The sequence below is a fragment of the Ambystoma mexicanum genome, assembly GCF_040938575.1.
Source record: "Ambystoma mexicanum isolate Mex_15411 chromosome 12 unlocalized genomic scaffold, UKY_AmexF1_1 Mex_chr12_unloc.2, whole genome shotgun sequence".
NCBI classification, from domain to species: Eukaryota; Metazoa; Chordata; class Amphibia; order Caudata; family Ambystomatidae; genus Ambystoma; species Ambystoma mexicanum.
This window is the reverse complement of record NW_027182323.1, coordinates 12,938,458-12,960,778: the sequence shown is the minus strand read 5'-3', so window position 1 is coordinate 12,960,778 and position 22,321 is coordinate 12,938,458. Positions and strand designations below refer to the sequence as shown.

Genomic DNA, 22,321 nt, shown 5'->3' with positions numbered 1-22,321 from the left:
CTTATTTTTCTACTATATCTCCCCAAATGTAATTTCCATGTTAAAACTTGTTGCTCATTTCAACATGTTCTGTCTGTGCCATGAAATGGAAAAGAGACTTATAGGGGTCATAATATTTCAATGTGACTCAGGGCACATATGGCCATAATTCACAACTCACAGTACTGGGCATTATTTAGTTTAATGCTTTTGCAAAGATTTCCAGTTGCATAGGTGTTTTTTTTTTTAAAGGGCTGCGGTTGAAGGAATAGGTGAAGTGGTGACAACTTTTGAATTTGCGCGGGTGGGGTAGGGTAGGTGGGTGAACCATTTGGTGCAACTTTTGACCCAGATGATGTCCTGGGAAATTATATTCTACAGAATGCCATCACACAACATGACATCATAAGCAGTGACATCCAATTACCTGTGAGCGACACACAGTCCTTGTTAATGATGTCCAGTTTCCCACCAAAACAAAAAGTGATGGATTTAAGGTTTTGCAGAAGTCATAATCACTGGCACGTGCCATTCTTCTGTGTAACCTTCCCTATAATTATGTTGGCCAAGAATATCTTCACCAGCATATACAAAACACCAGTGCAGAGTAGAATCCTGTCACTGTGATGCACTGTACACGGAGCACCCGTAAATTAACTCTTGCCAAATAAAGCACGCAGCAGGTGTTTTCTTTCAACACACACCACTCGTGTCTATTGTTTTTGTCCGGCTAAGGTGATGGTGGTTCGGGAAGGGGGTAAGGGCGGGGGCGTCAAATGTTTCAAGATCGGGGGGTGGGGGGTGCAGCTATGCCCCATGAAGCAGTATAAGTGTTCCAATTTTCTAATTTATCTTGCGGAGGGCAATTGTGTGTTGATGCGGCTAAGCCGGGTACCGCACCAATCACACAGGACTGGATAGGGAGACAAGGGGTGCAAAAAAGGATGGAGCGGAGATGGACCCACCACGGTGCCGGGCTTTGTCTGTATATCTGGTAGAGAGTCGCAGGGCTGAACGTCGGAGGCGGTCTGCGGATCAGAGGCAGGATCTAGGCAGTGGCAGAAGATCAGAGGGGCGTTTCGTTCCCCCAGGCAAGGTTTTATACATCCCGGTCCTATCCAGTCCCCAGACAGTGATCGAGCACGGGTGCAACCGAAAACTACCCTCCCTCTCTCTCATAACTATATTGTTTCTGTATCAATTTTCTCTCTATTTTACTGTCGTACTGAGCACTACTTTGTTCGTTTTTTCAGAGCCCCGAGGCGGAGTTGTGAGGTGTATACATAAAAAAAGTGCAGGTTGAGACCACAAGGGTCCACTGCAACCAGGAGTTAGAGCATGGCACCCAGGGGTACAAGTCCTTAGTAATGGCCACAGGGCAATCCAATGATTGAGGAGGGTTGTGGGGGGGTTTGGGAACTGCAACAAGAGACAGCGTCTGCCATGGGGCTAAGCTGCCAGCTAACAGGTAAGTATGTACATTGAAATGAGGAGGGTCAAATAAAGAAAAGGGGAAAGAGGGAAAGGATAGGAATGGAGGGAGTTACGAGATTTCAGCAAGGGAAGTGGTCGGTCACTGGTTTCAGCTGGGAGCTTTGCCCCCATGAAAGGAGTGTTCAAGCTGCCAACCTTAGTGCCATTTGCCCGGGTGCCTGGATGAGGAGGCCAAGAATGTCTTCACCGGCATATCCAGGATGCCAGTGCAGAGCAGAATCGTGCTAAGTTAACTCTTGCCAAATAAAGCACCGCTAGGGAAGATTTTCCTTAGGTGCAATTTTCCCTCTGTTTATGGACCGCTCCAAACTTTTTGCTTTTGTTTGGCTAACCTAACCGGACTTTTTTCTGTGGAGCGCAGCCTTCAGCTGCACTCCTCTGGGCTTTTGTTCATCTGTTATGGGGATACTGACACGTCCTTCATACTGTCAGTACTGACAAACTATATTTCCCTTAGTCTTTGATTATGTTGTCATTTCTTGATAACTTTTGATCTATGTGCCAAGTACCTTACAGTACCGCACATAGGGGTCCTTTTGTTTTATGGCCCTAGACACACTCTAAGGATTTTCTGGTGACTGTACAGGTGTGCCTAGGACAAACTGGTGGCAGCAGTTTACTTTTATAGTATTTGTAATTCTTTTTAGTTAACCATACTGCGTTTACTGCGTTTGGCTCAAGACTGTGGCCACTGCCGAAATGGCTGTGGCACAAAGTCTTTTGTTCTGTCCTTTGTCCATTTTGTCCCTTTGTCTTCCCCCAGCTCGATCAGACAAGGGCTTTGGGCATGCAGCCACCCGTGAAAACCACAACTTTCGCGGGCTCCTGCATGTCACGTGTGCTAATGCCCAGGAAGAGGATTGGGACTCTCTGGTCCCAATCTACACTACTGGTGCCAGTATGTCTGGTATGCCTGAATGACTGGAACCAATGTGGACCGCGATTGGTTCATGCCTGACGTTCATGCAAGAGAGCATATCTTTTGTTGGCTATCCTAGATTTGAGCATGAAACGAATTTCGGATGAGAGAGGGGGCTCTGTATCCATTCCAGGTCTATCAACTGAAGTTCTCTCCAAACTACATAAGGACCAAGTATCCTGAATTGCCAAAGGAGACCTTTGGAACCACCAGAGAAGTGCTGGAAGGTTTGGCACCCTGAGCCTGCTGTTGTTCCGTCAGACCCCTGCTCTTGTATCCACCACAGAAGGCCTGCAAGTGCGCTTCGACCCTTTGGAGTAGGGGGAACAACTACTCTCAGCACCTCCTGATTACCCTCAAAAAGAGCCTCATCAGAAGTGTTCCTGGGCCATCCAGCAAACTGACAAGCTTGAACCTGGGGTATCGCATAGGAGCACTGCTGTTCCGAGTTGAAACTCGAGACTTGGGGAATCGCTAGCTTGTGGTCCTGGGCCCTCTCCCGCCAAATGTTGTCCTAGCTCCTCTGGGTCGCGATTTAAAAGAGTGTGTCATGCCGTGAGCATTTGCAGTACCTGCATTGCCCGGATGTGGTGACGGTTATTGTATTAGCCTTGCCTGCCTGCCCCCTTGTGCCCTGTGATGTGCTGCACTGGAACTGTCCTCTTTTCTTCATCATGAGCTGAGAAAAGGCTACTGTCCCGCCACAGACGATCGTCCTGTCCCGCAGCTGCTGAGAGCCAGAGCAACGTGCAACTGCAGGGGTTGAACCTACAAGCTACCTAGTCTACACTGGCAAAGTTTGGCCCAGACTGTGTCGAGGGTGGGAGAGTACTTGCATCACTTACCCTCTACCCGCTATTCTCCAGTTCCTCCAGGAGGGTTTTGACAAGGGCATAGCGATCTCCACACTTTGCTCCCAATGGGCCTCCATTAAAATCCTCTTGGGGGACTCTGATGGCCACCTGGATGGGGAGGTGTTGGTGGGGAAGTTTCTTCGGGGTGTCTCTGCTTCCCATCCTTGTACCTATAAGGGCCTTCCCCCAGGGATCGTCCTCCAGACTTAAAGTTCCTTCAGGGGCATCCCTTTGAGCGCCTGTCGGAAATTGATATCAAGCACCTTACTCTGAAGACTGCTTTCCTGATTGCCATCACGTCTGCCCATAGGCTTGGGGAGGTTGGGGCTCTGTTGTGTCAACCCTCTTTCTTGAGAGTTCTGCCGGACTCTGTGGTTTTGCGGTGTGATCCCAAGTTTCTGCCTAAAGTTGTGTCTCAGTTTCACACTTCTCAGGATCTGGTTCTCCCTGCGGTTTTTCAGAAACCCCAGGCGCCGAACGAGGTGGCTTGGCATGCCATTAAGGTGCGGCGGGCAGTTCTGGAATATTTGGCTCGGACTGCCCCTTTCCGGCAGTCTGATAGTCTCTTGGTTACTTGTGGCCCCGTGGAGCGGGGCGTAAGGCCTCTGTGGTTTTCATTAGCCGGTGGATCCGTACTGTTGTCTCCATGTCCTATTTGGTTTCTGGCCTGCCTGTACCTGACCACGTTCAGGGTCGATCTACCAGGGGGTTAGGCTGCTTCCTGGCCAGATGCTGTTATCTCTACAGAAGATTTGGGCGTTTCTCTACAGGGGTTTGGCTGAAACCTGGGCGGATCAGAGCACCTTTGTCAACCACTATCAGTTGAACGTCTCTCACTCTAGGGATGGTTCCTTCAGGGTTGGTGTTTTGTCTGTTGGGATGTGATTATTGGAGTCAATAAAGGTGTTTTTTTTGTTGCTGCACTTCTGTCTCTGTGTCTCATTGGGACCTCTCCCTGTTGCTCCTATGGTATGCCTCATGAAGTAAGTACTGGGTCGAGGAAGAGTGGACGTGGAGGTAATGCTCTGATTACTTACCAGCAATCTTCATTACTCCTAATCCTACTCTTCCTCGTCACAGTACTGACGACCCGCCTCTCCCTCCCTACGGGGGTTCCCATGCTGCGGCTTGAATACGTTAAACAGGAAGCTGAGGGTCAAGGGGAGAAGTTAGACAAAAGAAAAGAAATAGAAGAAAGTCCTGTATCGGAGGCAGGGGCCTCATGAAGTAAATGCTGTGACGAGGAAGGGTACCACTAAGAGTAATGAAGATTACCTGTAAGTTATTAGAGCAATTTGTTGTATAATTCTCACAATAAATGATAGGAGGCGGTGTGGTTGTAAGTTGTGTGCTTTTATTCTTCTGTGCCACTCAAGTAAATCTGCAACATATATGATATGAGTCAATGATCGGCAACAGGCCCTGGAGCTGCGACACAACTCGTGTACATGCTGAGAGTCTCTCTTGCGGCTTGGAGGCCTCTTCTTGGGAGGAGCGCCCCGGAGCGCGTCCTGCTCCGTGGCTTTCTCCCGCTCGAATGCCTCGCTGAGCGCGCGGGGCCCGCACTTCCGGCCGCGCATGAGATCTCGCGAGACCAGCAGGTCTTGCGATATCTCTACACACCTCCCCCTGATAATGCAAAGGCAGTTCATTGCAATACATAGTCATTGTATCTCACCGGTCTTCTGTGTTCCCTTCGCGGACGATCGCCTCTCTCACTGCACACGTCCTGCTGGTCATTTTCTCGCTCGAGAGTTGGGGCATCCACTTGAATCTCATTTCCTTCAACTTCTCTTCTGTCTGTCTCCGGCTCTCGTTCTTCCCCCCTCTCATTGTCCATTACTCCTTCAGCTTCAGACCTTTCATAAGTCTTTTCTCTCTCTTGCCTCTTTTCAAACGTGGCTACTCTTTCCATGTTCCATGTGTGCCCATCTTCGGTGCGGACATCGTTGGCTCCTCGGTGAATCACCTTCACAGGTCCGCTGAACCGTGAGCCCGTGATCTGATCCTTGGTCGGTAACCGTATTTTGATCCAATCTCCTTCTTTTACTTCTGACTCTTGTTTGGTCCTTCTTCTTCTGTCGCTCCACCTTTTCATGCGTGCCTTGTTGTTCTCTATTCTCCACACCACTTCCGACATGTTTACTTCTTCGTCTTCTCTTACTTTGGCCAACCATGGCGGTACTAGCGTGGATGCTGCTCTCCTCCCTCTCAGCATGCGAAAAGGAGAAATTTGGGTGATCCCGTTGGGGGTCAGTCTGTGAGCTGCGATGGCCTCTTTTGTTGTTTTGAGGGGATCCAATCCTGAAGCGGTTGCTAATTGGATGGCTCCCTTAATTAACCTATTGTCCCTCTCGACGAGCCCATTTGCTTGGGGATGGTAGAGTGCTGCTTTCTTCTGGTGTATGTTGTGCTTCCTCAGAAACAGTTCCATGTCTCTGGATATAAGTTGTACTCCGTTGTCTGTTACTAACTCGTTGGGGAGCCCTTCGCTCTGAAAAATGGCCGTCAGGACCTCTTTTACGGTTTCGGTCGTGATGTTAGGAACAAACTCGGCCTCGACCATTTCGATAAATAGTCCACTAGTACTATGCCGTACCGATGCTCGGGCGCCATCGTCTCCAAAGGTCCTATGAAGTCTAGACCCACTTTTGACCACACCGCTTCCGGGGTTTATGTGGGAATCATGGGCGCCTGTCCGATTTTCAGGCGCTTGTCACTGTTGAGACACTCATGGCATCTCTCAATCATGGTGCGGATCTCCAGGTCCATGGACGGCCACCAGTAGGCTTCTCTCACTCTGCAACGTGTCATGGTGTTCCCCAGATGGCCCGCAGGGGTCCTGCACAGAATGATTTTTCTCATGCCTGCGGGTGGGATTATCTGGTCGGTTTTCATAATTATGCCGTCGGCTTCTGAGATCTCATCTGCCACTTTCCAATAAGGTCTCATACCTTCTGGCACTGCCCTTTCGTCTGGCCATCCGTTTTTGATCCATTCTCTGATTCTCACCATGGTAGGATCCTTTCCGTCTTCTTCCATCCAGTGTTTTTCGCTGAGTTCCAGGTAGTCGGGCGCCTTGAGATCTGTAATGGATGCTACAATGCATTCTTCTTGTAAGAAAGTGGTGGCATTGTCCTTGCCCTCTGGCAATCTTGACATGCAGTCTGCCTGCAAATTCTTCCATCCGGAGATGTGTTGCACCTCGAAGGTGTATTCCTGCAGTTTTGCTGCTATGCGTGCTAATCGGGGTGTTGACACTTTGGTGCCACCTGAGCTGAGCATGTGGATGAGGGGCTTATGGTCGGTAACCAACTTGAACTTCGTGCCCCACACATATGTCCTGAAATGTTCCACAGCCCATGTACACGCTAACATCTCCTTCTCTATGGTGGAGTAGTTTTGTTCAGCTGACGATAGGGCTTTCGAGGCAAACGCTACCACATGTTCCGTGTCGCCCTTCTTCTGAGTGAGGACCGCCCCTAGTCCATATGCACTGGCGTCTGTAGTCATGACTGTACTCCACTCTGGGTTGAACGGTTGCAAGCATGGCGCTTCAACTATGTGTTGTTTTATGCTTTCCACCGCTTTCTTCTGATCTTCCTGCCACGTGTACTCCGACCCTTTTTTGAGGAGCTCTCGGAGCGGTGCTGAGGTTTCCGAGAATTTGGGGATGAATTTTGCATAGTACTCCACCATCCCGAGGAATGACCTCACTTCGTCTTTGTTGGTGGGTTCTGGAGCTTTAATTAAGGCCTGCAGTAAGTTTTGCTTGGGACTTATACCTTTCTCTGATATTTTGTACCACAAATACACAACTTCTTTTGCTTTGAACACACATTTTTTGTACCTTAATCTCACACCCGCTTCTTGCAGTTTGGTGAGGACGGTTCTCAATGTGACGTCGTGCATCTGTTCGTCCTTTGCGTAGATAAGGATGTCATCCTGGAAATAAGCCACGTTCCTGACGTTCCGCAGTAGAGCATCCATCATGCGTTGAAACGCTGAGGCTGCAGATGATAAACCAAATGGCATTTTGGTGAACTGGTACGTGCCAAACAGGGTGATGAAAGCGGTGAGTGGCTTGGACTCCTTGTGCAGTTGAATTTGATGGTAGGCGTTCCTCATGTCCAGTTTCGAGAATACTTTGGCTTCCTTCATCATGAGGATTAACTCATTTATGCTCGGCAGCGGGTAGCTGTCTGCAATAACTTCCAGGTTTAGGCTGCGGAGGTCAATGCATACTCTTAGCTCTTGTGAGTTCTGTTTCTTTATGAGTACCACTGGGCTCAGCCACTCAGAAGCTTCAATTTCTTCGATGACGCCATCTTTCTTCATTCTGTCCAGTTGGCTTCTGAGTGTGTCTCTTGCCGTTGTCTGTACTGGCCTTAATCTGTGCTTGACCGGAACTGCGTTGGTTTTGAGTAATATTTTGTGGACGAAGCCCTTGATGTGACCAGATTCTTCCAAAAATAGTTTGGGGTAATCACTTTTCACTACTGGTGCGCTCCTCCAACTGACTGACAGTACCTGATCCTCTGTGCTGGGGTCCAGCTTGATTTTCAGTTTCGCCTGGTCGTCCCACCCTAATACCGCTGGGCCTTCTTGACTAAAGTAAACTTTGGTGGTGGTCTCTCTTCCTTTGAACTCTACTTTCCCTTTGATGTAGCCCAACAAGTCTACAGACGCACCACCAAAAACTGTAGGCTTGTGCCGTGTGCTGAGTACTTGGGCCGTCTCTGTACCCATCATCTCTTTGTACGTGCGTAGGGGTATTATGGTGAGATCAGAACCCGAATCAGCCATGACCCTTGTTTCCAGTCCATTTATTTTGATTGCACAGTGGGGCTTTTCCCTTCTGGCCCGTGAGCTGTTCACCATGATGACTGTCGGTCTCCCTTCATCTTCCGAGGACGAATCCCTCTCTGTGTTGTGTTCAGCGTTAACACTCGTGATCTTCTTGTTGCGCCACCGAGACATGATTGAGAAGTGACCAATCTTTTTGCATACTGAGCACTCCTTGTCTCTTGCTGGGCACTCTCTATCGAAGTCTAGATGCTTCGTGCTGGTGCACCTGTGGCATTTCAACGGTTCTTTCTTCCCCCATTTTCCTTCTCTCGCATCGAGGACCGGCCTCTCCTTCTTTGGGCGGATTGCCACTGATTGAACTTCGGTAGGGCCGTGGCCGCTTGCAAATTCTTTCCTTCTGCCTACCATCTCCTCAACTGCTCTCGCTATTTCAATAGCTTTTTCCAGCTGCAATTCCTTCTCTAAAATGAACTTATCTTGTACTTTTCTGCTGTTGGTGTGGACCACCAGCATGTCGCAGATGAGAGTCTCAGCGTTGTTACCAAAACTGCAGAGCACCGCCAGTTCGCGCAGTTTGGTGACATAATCATCAACGGGTTCGGACGCCTCGTGTTTGCGGCTGTAGAACCGAATCCTGTGCAGGACGGTATTCTCCTTGCTGGCGAACCTTTTAACAAACCTTCGCACAGCCTCCTTGAATTCATCATCATTATCACCAGCTACCGGCTCCGGGGTGAGACTCCCAAACACCCTCTGTCCTTCAACGCCCAGGGCATTTAGTAACATCGCTCTGTGTCTCGCCGCCGAGTAGCCCGCACCGCCCATGGCCTCTACATACGTTGTGAATAAGGGTTGCCATTGTGTCCACGGAATGGCAAGCCTACCTGGAGTTTGCAGGAAGGGCGGTGGTGGTGTCGCTCCTTGCATGGCTCCATGCGGGTTTTAGTGATGATCCTCGTCGCCAATTATGTTGTGTAATTCTCACAATAAATGATAGGAGGCGGTGTGGTTACAAGTTGTGTGCTTTTATTCTTCTGTGCCACTCAAGTAAATCTGCAACATATATGATATGAGTCAATGATGGGCAACAGGCCCTGGAGCTGCGATGCAACTCGTGTACATGCTGAGAGTCTCTCTTGCGGCTTGGAGGCCTCTTCTTGGGAGGAGCGCCCGGGAGCACGTCCTGCTCCGTGGCTTTCTCCCGCTCGAATGCCTCGCTGAGCGTGCGGGGCCCGCACTTCCGGCCGCGCACGAGATCTCGCGAGACCGGTAGGTCTCGCATATCTCTACACAATTGTAAATAAAGTTTGACTTAACTGCTGCCCAAGCAGCAAAGAAAGAGGAAGGGAAGAGAAAGGAAGCCAGGTTTATGGACGCAGTTAGAGAGGATTGGATACAATAGTCACATGGAAACAACATTCGACCTATCATAAACGGACTACAAACAGCTGTTTTAATGGGAAATGTCGTTTTTGTGATGGTTTCTTTTTAATATTCTTTGCTTTAATGCTGCTCGAGAAAAGAGAAGAGTAAGCATAATTCGGGCCTCCAGTCTTGACACAGAATCCGAGCACAGGCAACCTTGTCCTGCTAAAAAGGAAGACAACTCACCTTTCAACCAGCACAAACGATCACAATCTGGTTTCCAAAAGTCATAAAAATGTTGAGAACTGGTCGTTCAATGTGACCAAATACAGCGCAGTATAAGTGTGCGGTTTCCATTGATATTACGTGGCAGAAGTGTTTTATTAGCAAAATGTCCTTCGAGCCGGATTTGAACCAGCGACCTAAGGATATCTGATTACCTCACTACAGTCCTCCGCTCTACCAACTGAGCTATCGAAGGATACATGTACGAGCGCTTGCAAATGGCATGCTGAATGACAAGCACACAACGTGAAAGATATCATTGTTTATACGTGTGATTTCAATATTGATCCTGCTCCCTATAGTTGCACTTCAATGCCTTAAATTCATTATCAGGCTGTATACCGCGTGATTTTTTGACACCAAGAGTACCGTGCGGGTTTGGTTCGAAAGTACTTAAAGATCAACTTAGAACACAGCCAAGTGCCCATCACACATCTACAAGAAACAGCACGATGGAGAGAGGCTCCGTGCACGTGATAGTTGCACCTGGAGCCGAAAATGCGATTTTTCTTTCGAAATGATTTGGCGAGCAGCTCTATTGATCTCCTTCCTGACATCCCACCCGTTTTTTTCCATTGTACTTGCTGGTTACAGAATAAACAAAGAAATGGAAAATCCGATGCTATAACTGGGGCAATATTACAACAACAAAAAAGGAAGGAAATGAGGTCTAGGATTGCAGATGTCTGTTTCTTTGCAAGACGGCCGAAGAGCATAATCAATCAGCCGAAATAGCTCAGTTGGGAGAGCGTTAGACTGAAGATCTAAAGGTCCCTGGTTCGATCCCGGGTATAGGCAGGGGATATTTTTTAAAGGTTTTTCATGCTGCTCCATTTGATAATCAGAATCTTTTCACACTTAAAGTTATCATTGAATGGCAGACGATGCAGTGGAAATAAATCGCTAATTCTTATTTTTCTACTATATCTCCCCAAATGTAATTTCCATGTTAAAACTTGTTGCTCATTTCAACATGTTCTGTCTGTGCCATGAAATGGAAAAGAGACTTATAGGGGTCATAATATTTCAATGTGACTCAGGGCACATATGGCCATAATTCACAACTCACAGTACTGGGCATTATTTAGTTTAATGCTTTTGCAAAGATTTCCAGTTGCATAGGTGTTTTTTTTTTTAAAGGGCTGCGGTTGAAGGAATAGGTGAAGTGGTGACAACTTTTGAATTTGCGCGGGTGGGGTAGGGTAGGTGGGTGAACCATTTGGTGCAACTTTTGACCCAGATGATGTCCTGGGAAATTATATTCTACAGAATGCCATCACACAACATGACATCATAAGCAGTGACATCCAATTACCTGTGAGCGACACACAGTCCTTGTTAATGATGTCCAGTTTCCCACCAAAACAAAAAGTGATGGATTTAAGGTTTTGCAGAAGTCATAATCACTGGCACGTGCCATTCTTCTGTGTAACCTTCCCTATAATTATGTTGGCCAAGAATATCTTCACCAGCATATACAAAACACCAGTGCAGAGTAGAATCCTGTCACTGTGATGCACTGTACACGGAGCACCCGTAAATTAACTCTTGCCAAATAAAGCACGCAGCAGGTGTTTTCTTTCAACACACACCACTCGTGTCTATTGTTTTTGTCCGGCTAAGGTGATGGTGGTTCGGGAAGGGGGTAAGGGCGGGGGCGTCAAATGTTTCAAGATCGGGGGGTGGGGGGTGCAGCTATGCCCCATGAAGCAGTATAAGTGTTCCAATTTTCTAATTTATCTTGCGGAGGGCAATTGTGTGTTGATGCGGCTAAGCCGGGTACCGCACCAATCACACAGGACTGGATAGGGAGACAAGGGGTGCAAAAAAGGATGGAGCGGAGATGGACCCACCACGGTGCCGGGCTTTGTCTGTATATCTGGTAGAGAGTCGCAGGGCTGAACGTCGGAGGCGGTCTGCGGATCAGAGGCAGGATCTAGGCAGTGGCAGAAGATCAGAGGGGCGTTTCGTTCCCCCAGGCAAGGTTTTATACATCCCGGTCCTATCCAGTCCCCAGACAGTGATCGAGCACGGGTGCAACCGAAAACTACCCTCCCTCTCTCTCATAACTATATTGTTTCTGTATCAATTTTCTCTCTATTTTACTGTCGTACTGAGCACTACTTTGTTCGTTTTTTCAGAGCCCCGAGGCGGAGTTGTGAGGTGTATACATAAAAAAAGTGCAGGTTGAGACCACAAGGGTCCACTGCAACCAGGAGTTAGAGCATGGCACCCAGGGGTACAAGTCCTTAGTAATGGCCACAGGGCAATCCAATGATTGAGGAGGGTTGTGGGGGGGTTTGGGAACTGCAACAAGAGACAGCGTCTGCCATGGGGCTAAGCTGCCAGCTAACAGGTAAGTATGTACATTGAAATGAGGAGGGTCAAATAAAGAAAAGGGGAAAGAGGGAAAGGATAGGAATGGAGGGAGTTACGAGATTTCAGCAAGGGAAGTGGTCGGTCACTGGTTTCAGCTGGGAGCTTTGCCCCCATGAAAGGAGTGTTCAAGCTGCCAACCTTAGTGCCATTTGCCCGGGTGCCTGGATGAGGAGGCCAAGAATGTCTTCACCGGCATATCCAGGATGCCAGTGCAGAGCAGAATCGTGCTAAGTTAACTCTTGCCAAATAAAGCACCGCTAGGGAAGATTTTCCTTAGGTGCAATTTTCCCTCTGTTTATGGACCGCTCCAAACTTTTTGCTTTTGTTTGGCTAACCTAACCGGACTTTTTTCTGTGGAGCGCAGCCTTCAGCTGCACTCCTCTGGGCTTTTGTTCATCTGTTATGGGGATACTGACACGTCCTTCATACTGTCAGTACTGACAAACTATATTTCCCTTAGTCTTTGATTATGTTGTCATTTCTTGATAACTTTTGATCTATGTGCCAAGTACCTTACAGTACCGCACATAGGGGTCCTTTTGTTTTATGGCCCTAGACACACTCTAAGGATTTTCTGGTGACTGTACAGGTGTGCCTAGGACAAACTGGTGGCAGCAGTTTACTTTTATAGTATTTGTAATTCTTTTTAGTTAACCATACTGCGTTTACTGCGTTTGGCTCAAGACTGTGGCCACTGCCGAAATGGCTGTGGCACAAAGTCTTTTGTTCTGTCCTTTGTCCATTTTGTCCCTTTGTCTTCCCCCAGCTCGATCAGACAAGGGCTTTGGGCATGCAGCCACCCGTGAAAACCACAACTTTCGCGGGCTCCTGCATGTCACGTGTGCTAATGCCCAGGAAGAGGATTGGGACTCTCTGGTCCCAATCTACACTACTGGTGCCAGTATGTCTGGTATGCCTGAATGACTGGAACCAATGTGGACCGCGATTGGTTCATGCCTGACGTTCATGCAAGAGAGCATATCTTTTGTTGGCTATCCTAGATTTGAGCATGAAACGAATTTCGGATGAGAGAGGGGGCTCTGTATCCATTCCAGGTCTATCAACTGAAGTTCTCTCCAAACTACATAAGGACCAAGTATCCTGAATTGCCAAAGGAGACCTTTGGAACCACCAGAGAAGTGCTGGAAGGTTTGGCACCCTGAGCCTGCTGTTGTTCCGTCAGACCCCTGCTCTTGTATCCACCACAGAAGGCCTGCAAGTGCGCTTCGACCCTTTGGAGTAGGGGGAACAACTACTCTCAGCACCTCCTGATTACCCTCAAAAAGAGCCTCATCAGAAGTGTTCCTGGGCCATCCAGCAAACTGACAAGCTTGAACCTGGGGTATCGCATAGGAGCACTGCTGTTCCGAGTTGAAACTCGAGACTTGGGGAATCGCTAGCTTGTGGTCCTGGGCCCTCTCCCGCCAAATGTTGTCCTAGCTCCTCTGGGTCGCGATTTAAAAGAGTGTGTCATGCCGTGAGCATTTGCAGTACCTGCATTGCCCGGATGTGGTGACGGTTATTGTATTAGCCTTGCCTGCCTGCCCCCTTGTGCCCTGTGATGTGCTGCACTGGAACTGTCCTCTTTTCTTCATCATGAGCTGAGAAAAGGCTACTGTCCCGCCACAGACGATCGTCCTGTCCCGCAGCTGCTGAGAGCCAGAGCAACGTGCAACTGCAGGGGTTGAACCTACAAGCTACCTAGTCTACACTGGCAAAGTTTGGCCCAGACTGTGTCGAGGGTGGGAGAGTACTTGCATCACTTACCCTCTACCCGCTATTCTCCAGTTCCTCCAGGAGGGTTTTGACAAGGGCATAGCGATCTCCACACTTTGCTCCCAATGGGCCTCCATTAAAATCCTCTTGGGGGACTCTGATGGCCACCTGGATGGGGAGGTGTTGGTGGGGAAGTTTCTTCGGGGTGTCTCTGCTTCCCATCCTTGTACCTATAAGGGCCTTCCCCCAGGGATCGTCCTCCAGACTTAAAGTTCCTTCAGGGGCATCCCTTTGAGCGCCTGTCGGAAATTGATATCAAGCACCTTACTCTGAAGACTGCTTTCCTGATTGCCATCACGTCTGCCCATAGGCTTGGGGAGGTTGGGGCTCTGTTGTGTCAACCCTCTTTCTTGAGAGTTCTGCCGGACTCTGTGGTTTTGCGGTGTGATCCCAAGTTTCTGCCTAAAGTTGTGTCTCAGTTTCACACTTCTCAGGATCTGGTTCTCCCTGCGGTTTTTCAGAAACCCCAGGCGCCGAACGAGGTGGCTTGGCATGCCATTAAGGTGCGGCGGGCAGTTCTGGAATATTTGGCTCGGACTGCCCCTTTCCGGCAGTCTGATAGTCTCTTGGTTACTTGTGGCCCCGTGGAGCGGGGCGTAAGGCCTCTGTGGTTTTCATTAGCCGGTGGATCCGTACTGTTGTCTCCATGTCCTATTTGGTTTCTGGCCTGCCTGTACCTGACCACGTTCAGGGTCGATCTACCAGGGGGTTAGGCTGCTTCCTGGCCAGATGCTGTTATCTCTACAGAAGATTTGGGCGTTTCTCTACAGGGGTTTGGCTGAAACCTGGGCGGATCAGAGCACCTTTGTCAACCACTATCAGTTGAACGTCTCTCACTCTAGGGATGGTTCCTTCAGGGTTGGTGTTTTGTCTGTTGGGATGTGATTATTGGAGTCAATAAAGGTGTTTTTTTTGTTGCTGCACTTCTGTCTCTGTGTCTCATTGGGACCTCTCCCTGTTGCTCCTATGGTATGCCTCATGAAGTAAGTACTGGGTCGAGGAAGAGTGGACGTGGAGGTAATGCTCTGATTACTTACCAGCAATCTTCATTACTCCTAATCCTACTCTTCCTCGTCACAGTACTGACGACCCGCCTCTCCCTCCCTACGGGGGTTCCCATGCTGCGGCTTGAATACGTTAAACAGGAAGCTGAGGGTCAAGGGGAGAAGTTAGACAAAAGAAAAGAAATAGAAGAAAGTCCTGTATCGGAGGCAGGGGCCTCATGAAGTAAATGCTGTGACGAGGAAGGGTACCACTAAGAGTAATGAAGATTACCTGTAAGTTATTAGAGCAATTTGTTGTATAATTCTCACAATAAATGATAGGAGGCGGTGTGGTTGTAAGTTGTGTGCTTTTATTCTTCTGTGCCACTCAAGTAAATCTGCAACATATATGATATGAGTCAATGATCGGCAACAGGCCCTGGAGCTGCGACACAACTCGTGTACATGCTGAGAGTCTCTCTTGCGGCTTGGAGGCCTCTTCTTGGGAGGAGCGCCCCGGAGCGCGTCCTGCTCCGTGGCTTTCTCCCGCTCGAATGCCTCGCTGAGCGCGCGGGGCCCGCACTTCCGGCCGCGCATGAGATCTCGCGAGACCAGCAGGTCTTGCGATATCTCTACACACCTCCCCCTGATAATGCAAAGGCAGTTCATTGCAATACATAGTCATTGTATCTCACCGGTCTTCTGTGTTCCCTTCGCGGACGATCGCCTCTCTCACTGCACACGTCCTGCTGGTCATTTTCTCGCTCGAGAGTTGGGGCATCCACTTGAATCTCATTTCCTTCAACTTCTCTTCTGTCTGTCTCCGGCTCTCGTTCTTCCCCCCTCTCATTGTCCATTACTCCTTCAGCTTCAGACCTTTCATAAGTCTTTTCTCTCTCTTGCCTCTTTTCAAACGTGGCTACTCTTTCCATGTTCCATGTGTGCCCATCTTCGGTGCGGACATCGTTGGCTCCTCGGTGAATCACCTTCACAGGTCCGCTGAACCGTGAGCCCGTGATCTGATCCTTGGTCGGTAACCGTATTTTGATCCAATCTCCTTCTTTTACTTCTGACTCTTGTTTGGTCCTTCTTCTTCTGTCGCTCCACCTTTTCATGCGTGCCTTGTTGTTCTCTATTCTCCACACCACTTCCGACATGTTTACTTCTTCGTCTTCTCTTACTTTGGCCAACCATGGCGGTACTAGCGTGGATGCTGCTCTCCTCCCTCTCAGCATGCGAAAAGGAGAAATTTGGGTGATCCCGTTGGGGGTCAGTCTGTGAGCTGCGATGGCCTCTTTTGTTGTTTTGAGGGGATCCAATCCTGAAGCGGTTGCTAATTGGATGGCTCCCTTAATTAACCTATTGTCCCTCTCGACGAGCCCATTTGCTTGGGGATGGTAGAGTGCTGCTTTCTTCTGGTGTATGTTGTGCTTCCTCAGAAACAGTTCCATGTCTCTGGATATAAGTTGTACTCCGTTGTCTGTTACTAACTCGTTGGGGAGCCCTTCGCTCTGAAAAATGGCCGTCAGGACCTCTTTTACGGTTTCGGTCGTGATGTTAGGAACAAACTCGGCCTCGACCATTTCGATAAATAGTCCACTAGTACTATGCCGTACCGATGCTCGGGCGCCATCGTCTCCAAAGGTCCTATGAAGTCTAGACCCACTTTTGACCACACCGCTTCCGGGGTTTATGTGGGAATCATGGGCGCCTGTCCGATTTTCAGGCGCTTGTCACTGTTGAGACACTCATGGCATCTCTCAATCATGGTGCGGATCTCCAGGTCCATGGACGGCCACCAGTAGGCTTCTCTCACTCTGCAACGTGTCATGGTGTTCCCCAGATGGCCCGCAGGGGTCCTGCACAGAATGATTTTTCTCATGCCTGCGGGTGGGATTATCTGGTCGGTTTTCATAATTATGCCGTCGGCTTCTGAGATCTCATCTGCCACTTTCCAATAAGGTCTCATACCTTCTGGCACTGCCCTTTCGTCTGGCCATCCGTTTTTGATCCATTCTCTGATTCTCACCATGGTAGGATCCTTTCCGTCTTCTTCCATCCAGTGTTTTTCGCTGAGTTCCAGGTAGTCGGGCGCCTTGAGATCTGTAATGGATGCTACAATGCATTCTTCTTGTAAGAAAGTGGTGGCATTGTCCTTGCCCTCTGGCAATCTTGACATGCAGTCTGCCTGCAAATTCTTCCATCCGGAGATGTGTTGCACCTCGAAGGTGTATTCCTGCAGTTTTGCTGCTATGCGTGCTAATCGGGGTGTTGACACTTTGGTGCCACCTGAGCTGAGCATGTGGATGAGGGGCTTATGGTCGGTAACCAACTTGAACTTCGTGCCCCACACATATGTCCTGAAATGTTCCACAGCCCATGTACACGCTAACATCTCCTTCTCTATGGTGGAGTAGTTTTGTTCAGCTGACGATAGGGCTTTCGAGGCAAACGCTACCACATGTTCCGTGTCGCCCTTCTTCTGAGTGAGGACCGCCCCTAGTCCATATGCACTGGCGTCTGTAGTCATGACTGTACTCCACTCTGGGTTGAACGGTTGCAAGCATGGCGCTTCAACTATGTGTTGTTTTATGCTTTCCACCGCTTTCTTCTGATCTTCCTGCCACGTGTACTCCGACCCTTTTTTGAGGAGCTCTCGGAGCGGTGCTGAGGTTTCCGAGAATTTGGGGATGAATTTTGCATAGTACTCCACCATCCCGAGGAATGACCTCACTTCGTCTTTGTTGGTGGGTTCTGGAGCTTTAATTAAGGCCTGCAGTAAGTTTTGCTTGGGACTTATACCTTTCTCTGATATTTTGTACCACAAATACACAACTTCTTTTGCTTTGAACACACATTTTTTGTACCTTAATCTCACACCCGCTTCTTGCAGTTTGGTGAGGACGGTTCTCAATGTGACGTCGTGCATCTGTTCGTCCTTTGCGTAGATAAGGATGTCATCCTGGAAATAAGCCACGTTCCTGACGTTCCGCAGTAGAGCATCCATCATGCGTTGAAACGCTGAGGCTGCAGATGATAAACCAAATGGCATTTTGGTGAACTGGTACGTGCCAAACAGGGTGATGAAAGCGGTGAGTGGCTTGGACTCCTTGTGCAGTTGAATTTGATGGTAGGCGTTCCTCATGTCCAGTTTCGAGAATACTTTGGCTTCCTTCATCATGAGGATTAACTCATTTATGCTCGGCAGCGGGTAGCTGTCTGCAATAACTTCCAGGTTTAGGCTGCGGAGGTCAATGCATACTCTTAGCTCTTGTGAGTTCTGTTTCTTTATGAGTACCACTGGGCTCAGCCACTCAGAAGCTTCAATTTCTTCGATGACGCCATCTTTCTTCATTCTGTCCAGTTGGCTTCTGAGTGTGTCTCTTGCCGTTGTCTGTACTGGCCTTAATCTGTGCTTGACCGGAACTGCGTTGGTTTTGAGTAATATTTTGTGGACGAAGCCCTTGATGTGACCAGATTCTTCCAAAAATAGTTTGGGGTAATCACTTTTCACTACTGGTGCGCTCCTCCAACTGACTGACAGTACCTGATCCTCTGTGCTGGGGTCCAGCTTGATTTTCAGTTTCGCCTGGTCGTCCCACCCTAATACCGCTGGGCCTTCTTGACTAAAGTAAACTTTGGTGGTGGTCTCTCTTCCTTTGAACTCTACTTTCCCTTTGATGTAGCCCAACAAGTCTACAGACGCACCACCAAAAACTGTAGGCTTGTGCCGTGTGCTGAGTACTTGGGCCGTCTCTGTACCCATCATCTCTTTGTACGTGCGTAGGGGTATTATGGTGAGATCAGAACCCGAATCAGCCATGACCCTTGTTTCCAGTCCATTTATTTTGATTGCACAGTGGGGCTTTTCCCTTCTGGCCCGTGAGCTGTTCACCATGATGACTGTCGGTCTCCCTTCATCTTCCGAGGACGAATCCCTCTCTGTGTTGTGTTCAGCGTTAACACTCGTGATCTTCTTGTTGCGCCACCGAGACATGATTGAGAAGTGACCAATCTTTTTGCATACTGAGCACTCCTTGTCTCTTGCTGGGCACTCTCTATCGAAGTCTAGATGCTTCGTGCTGGTGCACCTGTGGCATTTCAACGGTTCTTTCTTCCCCCATTTTCCTTCTCTCGCATCGAGGACCGGCCTCTCCTTCTTTGGGCGGATTGCCACTGATTGAACTTCGGTAGGGCCGTGGCCGCTTGCAAATTCTTTCCTTCTGCCTACCATCTCCTCAACTGCTCTCGCTATTTCAATAGCTTTTTCCAGCTGCAATTCCTTCTCTAAAATGAACTTATCTTGTACTTTTCTGCTGTTGGTGTGGACCACCAGCATGTCGCAGATGAGAGTCTCAGCGTTGTTACCAAAACTGCAGAGCACCGCCAGTTCGCGCAGTTTGGTGACATAATCATCAACGGGTTCGGACGCCTCCTGTTTGCGGCTGTAGAACCGAATCCTGTGCAGGACGGTATTCTCCTTGCTGGCGAACCTTTTAACAATCCTTCGCACAGCCTCCTTGAATTCATCATCATTATCACCAGCTACCGGCTCCGGGGTGAGACTCCCAAACACCCTCTGTCCTTCAACGCCCAGGGCATTTAGTAACATCGCTCTGTGTCTCGCCGCCGAGTAGCCCGCACCGCCCATGGCCTCTACATACGTTGTGAATAAGGGTTGCCATTGTGTCCACGGAATGGCAAGCCTACCTGGAGTTTGCAGGAAGGGCGGTGGTGGTGTCGCTCCTTGCATGGCTCCATGCGGGTTTTAGTGATGATCCTCGTCGCCAATTATGTTGTGTAATTCTCACAATAAATGATAGGAGGCGGTGTGGTTACAAGTTGTGTGCTTTTATTCTTCTGTGCCACTCAAGTAAATCTGCAACATATATGATATGAGTCAATGATGGGCAACAGGCCCTGGAGCTGCGATGCAACTCGTGTACATGCTGAGAGTCTCTCTTGCGGCTTGGAGGCCTCTTCTTGGGAGGAGCGCCCGGGAGCACGTCCTGCTCCGTGGCTTTCTCCCGCTCGAATGCCTCGCTGAGCGTGCGGGGCCCGCACTTCCGGCCGCGCACGAGATCTCGCGAGACCGGTAGGTCTCGCATATCTCTACACAATTGTAAATAAAGTTTGACTTAACTGCTGCCCAAGCAGCAAAGAAAGAGGAAGGGAAGAGAAAGGAAGCCAGGTTTATGGACGCAGTTAGAGAGGATTGGATACAATAGTCACATGGAAACAACATTCGACCTATCATAAACGGACTACAAACAGCTGTTTTAATGGGAAATGTCGTTTTTGTGATGGTTTCTTTTTAATATTCTTTGCTTTAATGCTGCTCGAGAAAAGAGAAGAGTAAGCATAATTCGGGCCTCCAGTCTTGACACAGAATCCGAGCACAGGCAACCTTGTCCTGCTAAAAAGGAAGACAACTCACCTTTCAACCAGCACAAACGATCACAATCTGGTTTCCAAAAGTCATAAAAATGTTGAGAACTGGTCGTTCAATGTGACCAAATACAGCGCAGTATAAGTGTGCGGTTTCCATTGATATTACGTGGCAGAAGTGTTTTATTAGCAAAATGTCCTTCGAGCCGGATTTGAACCAGCGACCTAAGGATATCTGATTACCTCACTACAGTCCTCCGCTCTACCAACTGAGCTATCGAAGGATACATGTACCAGCGCTTGCAAATGGCATGCTGAATGACCAGCACACAACGTGAAAGATATCATTGTTTATACGTGTGATTTCAATATTGATCCTGCTCCCTATAGTTGCACTTCAATGCCTTAAATTCATTATCAGGCTGTATACCGCGTGATTTTTTGACACCAAGAGTACCGTGCGGGTTTGGTTCGAAAGTACTTAAAGATCAACTTAGAACACAGCCAAGGGCCCATCACACATCTACAAGAAACAGCACGATGGAGAGAGGCTCCGTGCACGTGATAGTTGCACCTGGAGCCGAAAATGCGATTTTTCTTTCGAAATGATTTGGCGAGCAGCTCTATTGATCTCCTTCCTGACATCCCACCCGTTTTGTTCCATTGTACTTGCTGGTTACAGAATAAACAAAGAAATGGAAAATCCGATGCTATAACTGGGGCAATATTACAACAACAAAAAAGGAAGGAAATGAGGTCTAGGATTGCAGATGTCTGTTTCTTTGCAAGACGACCGAAGAGCACAATCAATCAGCCGAAATAGCTCAGTTGGGAGAGCGTTAGACTGAAGATCTGAAGGTCCCTGGTTCGATCCCGGGTATAGGCAGGGGATATTTTTTAAAGGTTTTTCATGCTGCTCCATTTGATAATCAGAATCTTTTCACACTTAAAGTTATCATTGAATGGCAGACGATGCAGTGGAAATAAATCGCTAATTCTTATTTTTCTACTATATCTCCCCAAATGTAATTTCCATGTTAAAACTTGTTGCTCATTTCAACATGTTCTGTCTGTGCCATGAAATGGAAAAGAGACTTATAGGGGTCATAATATTTCAATGTGACTCAGGGCACATATGGCCATAATTCACAACTCACAGTACTGGGCATTATTTAGTTTAATGCTTTTGCAAAGATTTCCAGTTGCATAGGTGTTTTTTTTTTTAAAGGGCTGCGGTTGAAGGAATAGGTGAAGTGGTGACAACTTTTGAATTTGCGCGGGTGGGGTAGGGTAGGTGGGTGAACCATTTGGTGCAACTTTTGACCCAGATGATGTCCTGGGAAATTATATTCTACAGAATGCCATCACACAACATGACATCATAAGCAGTGACATCCAATTACCTGTGAGCGACACACAGTCCTTGTTAATGATGTCCAGTTTCCCACCAAAACAAAAAGTGATGGATTTAAGGTTTTGCAGAAGTCATAATCACTGGCACGTGCCATTCTTCTGTGTAACCTTCCCTATAATTATGTTGGCCAAGAATATCTTCACCAGCATATACAAAACACCAGTGCAGAGTAGAATCCTGTCACTGTGATGCACTGTACACGGAGCACCCGTAAATTAACTCTTGCCAAATAAAGCACGCAGCAGGTGTTTTCTTTCAACACACACCACTCGTGTCTATTGTTTTTGTCCGGCTAAGGTGATGGTGGTTCGGGAAGGGGGTAAGGGCGGGGGCGTCAAATGTTTCAAGATCGGGGGGTGGGGGGTGCAGCTATGCCCCATGAAGCAGTATAAGTGTTCCAATTTTCTAATTTATCTTGCGGAGGGCAAGTGTGTGTTGATGCGGCTAAGCCGGGTACCGCACCAATCACACAGGACTGGATAGGGAGACAAGGGGTGCAAAAAAGGATGGAGCGGAGATGGACCCACCACGGTGCCGGGCTTTGTCTGTATATCTGGTAGAGAGTCGCAGGGCTGAACGTCGGAGGCGGTCTGCGGATCAGAGGCAGGATCTAGGCAGTGGCAGAAGATCAGAGGGGCGTTTCGTTCCCCCAGGCAAGGTTTTATACATCCCGGTC

At 48.5% G+C, this 22,321-nt stretch overlaps 4 non-coding genes across 4 annotated transcripts; 2 read left to right on the top strand and 2 right to left on the bottom strand.

The window, feature by feature from the left end:
• Positions 1-9,814: 9,814 nt before the first annotated feature.
• TRNAY-GUA (transfer RNA tyrosine (anticodon GUA)) lies at positions 9,815-9,901 on the bottom strand. Its single transcript is given in 2 exon segments — positions 9,815-9,850; positions 9,865-9,901. It is a non-coding gene; the product is annotated as a tRNA-Tyr (tRNA).
• Positions 9,902-10,430: 529 nt separating this feature from the next.
• TRNAF-GAA (transfer RNA phenylalanine (anticodon GAA)) lies at positions 10,431-10,503 on the top strand. Its single transcript has one exon. It is a non-coding gene; the product is annotated as a tRNA-Phe (tRNA).
• Positions 10,504-20,428: 9,925 nt separating this feature from the next.
• Positions 20,429-20,515, bottom strand: TRNAY-GUA (transfer RNA tyrosine (anticodon GUA)). Its single transcript is given in 2 exon segments — positions 20,429-20,464; positions 20,479-20,515. It is a non-coding gene; the product is annotated as a tRNA-Tyr (tRNA).
• A 529-nt stretch (positions 20,516-21,044) lies between these two features.
• On the top strand, positions 21,045-21,117 carry TRNAF-GAA (transfer RNA phenylalanine (anticodon GAA)). Its single transcript has one exon. It is a non-coding gene; the product is annotated as a tRNA-Phe (tRNA).
• Positions 21,118-22,321: the final 1,204 nt, after the last annotated feature.